Below are 3,172 nucleotides of genomic sequence, written 5' to 3'. Positions count from 1 at the left end.
ACATTTTAATTCCTTCACACTTTGATGATGGAATATTTTCTCTGTTATTGCAACAGTTGTTCAAATGATGGAACATTTCATCTTTTTGCTTATCCAAATTATGCAATGATGGAATGTGTGAGGATGAACAATTATCAGTAACTTTACTAAACCCCATGTACCATAATTCATGACACGGCTATTTTCGAACATTGCCAGATTATAAATATCATACGATTTGCACACGGGCACACCATGTTGCACTTGCCCACAGCATGCATAAGTCTTGCAGCATGCGTCAAGCAACACTGAAGCAGCTTTTGTGACCATTGCACCATCGAAACTCGTAAACTACACATTGAAACAACATCTAAACAGAAGGTGACATTCACCACAAATAAAGTTAAGGCCACACAAATATAGATAGCATTCTAGATTACCACCACAGGTACCATCCTGTTCACAACAGATCCAGTTCAGACACATAATACATTACATTCATATAAGCATACTAGATTAGTAGAGCTAGTTCCAAACAGTTCACACCCACATGCAGCTTTCCAAAAGTAAAATACCATCAAATCTACTGATGATGAGTAGGGCTTCCAGCTTCTGATGATCAGCACGAAGTAGGGCAACTACACTGGATACAAGGCCTTCACGAGGGCAGCATGCTGCGCCCTGATCTTTGGGTCGCCGCCGCTGACTGATGAAGCCCGTGCATGATCCAGAAGATGCTCATAGAGCCCATCCCTGAGCTTTGGCCTCGAGCAGTACGGGCATTTGAACTCCCCCCCTTGTAGTAGCAAGAAAGACCCTCGTCACTGATCTTCTGCAGCTCCTTCTCGATGAATGATTCGACATTGGTGTGGTCCACCTCATCTCCAGGGGCATACTGCACACATTAATGAATTCCATTATTACTAATATAAAACCAGTGCCAATAATACAATATAGGCTTTAGCCTACCATACATTTAGGAAAGCAAAGTTAAGCCAAATGTTATTAGAAAAATGTATAGTGAACATTAAAATATTTTAATCTGAAGTTGTGGAGCAAAGGAGGATACACATAAACTCACTTTTTTTTGAATTTTTCATAAACTCAATTTAGATGTTTTTTATACTATCAGCTCAATTACTTGCATAATCAGGCCTAGTCATTCAACATTGATTCTATTCAAGGTTTGGAAATCAGCTTTCCATGTGTTGCAAATAAACCTTAAAGGAAACAATGTCACTCTTTGAATCATGAAAGCAAGCAAGTTATACATTGGACCTAAGGCTAAGGGAAGTGAGAATATAGCTAACTAAAGGGGTGAGACATGTATTTCAATGGTGCCAAGAAGAGAAATTGAGACAGAAATTAGTGATGAGAACAATCAGCTTCAAACCTACATAGTGGAAACTGAAACCTAAATTTTACAACAACCAGTTTCATTTTGACCACTCAAGGTTTCATCTCCTTGTGGGAAAGAAAGTACATTGGATCACTCAATATATATTCTAACATGATAACATGGGATTCTGATCAGCGAGACCTGGCAGGAGTAAATCAAATTCTGGGTGTGTGCTACACTGACCTATATCTCCTTATAATCATATAGGTTTGAATGCACTATTGTACAAAAGAGCCTTCACTAACTTTCTCTCACTATTCATGTCAACCAAGCTGCCACAAAAAGTGTGGCTAACAAAATGGCCACCATAAGTGTGGCAACGTTTGGCAAAAAATGGCCACCAAACAGGCCCTAATTTTCAGGGTGGGCTTACCTCAAACACTTCATCGTCACCATAGCCTTCAGCATACGGGTCTTCGAAGTCGGTCATGTCCAGCTTCCTCTTCTTATCCACTGAACCATCCACATAAATATAAAATTACATCCATTACTACTAATTACAGAAGCCAACTACAAATTTAAATATGCACACATGACACATTGACTACCTTATCCAAACTATGATCGTACTTGCATTTTTCCATTTTCATGCACACATCTGAACAACATAGCTAATATAACTAATATTCTGCAAAACTTTCTAATTACAGGAAACCTACACAAAAGAATAATTAAAATGTACCTAAGCATTTTTTGGGATAATGTAGCAAAGCTCCTACACATATTAACATAATGCAGTAGTTACTTATGTACAACTTCAACTATAAATGCGTACATCTCCAACAAGCATCTAAAATTTCATTACTTACCTAAACAACAAAATATTATACTATAGATGAATCTTGTATCATCTAAATCAGTTCATTGCCACATCAAAATTAATGCATTCCAATTCCAATATGTTTCCATCCAGTAACATTGAACCACAGAACAAACCAAATAATCATATATGTCTGCGACATTGAACTACATATCTAATAATCATATATGGTATATCTGTCCTTAAATTCCCTCTTAAATAAGGTGTTCCACCTCATACTAATTAAAATCTAACAAGAAAAAATTCCATTACTAATCTAATAAGGATCTGAAAAAACACATCCCTCAATCCGGCTACTTCTAACCTAATCTAATAATCATATGTGGTCCACCATTCTTGCACGAATAAAAACAGAAAAACCCTAATGTAGAGAAAACCCTCAATCCAACTAATCTAACCCAAGAAACTTCTGGCCAAAAACCCTAGAATCTAAAAACTACCAACTAAATGGGATAAGCACATACATTCTGCTCCACCTGCTCCTCGTCGGAGCCGGCCTCCACCTTCTCCACCTCGTGCGCCTCGCCAGAGCCCGCCTCCACCTTCTGCACCTCGCCGGAGATCGCCAGAGCGGGCGCATCTGGCTGGACTACGTCGCTCGAGCCCGCCTCCACCTTCTCCAGATCTGCAGCATCTGCTGCACTGCCTTGGACGCCGGCACCTTCCCTCACCCATGTGCCCGCCGCAACCTCTTGTGCCTGCGCCACCAGATATGCGCCCCAATCGGGGCGCTCGCCTCCTGCGTCTGATACATCTCCGTCGTATCTACTTTTCCAAACACTTTTGTCATTGTTTTAGACTCTAACTTGTATGATTTGAATGGAACTAACCCGTACTGACGTTGTTTTCAGCAGAATTGCCATGGTGTTGTTTTATGTGCAGAAAACAAATATTCTCGGAATGACCTAAAACTCCACGGAACATCTTAGAAAAAATAATAAAAAATCCTCGCCAAAGATGAAGACCAGGGGGCC

The sequence above is a fragment of the Triticum aestivum genome, chromosome 3A (assembly GCF_018294505.1).
Source record: "Triticum aestivum cultivar Chinese Spring chromosome 3A, IWGSC CS RefSeq v2.1, whole genome shotgun sequence".
Taxonomy (NCBI): Eukaryota; Viridiplantae; Streptophyta; class Magnoliopsida; order Poales; family Poaceae; genus Triticum; species Triticum aestivum.
This window is presented reverse-complemented; position numbering follows the sequence as displayed.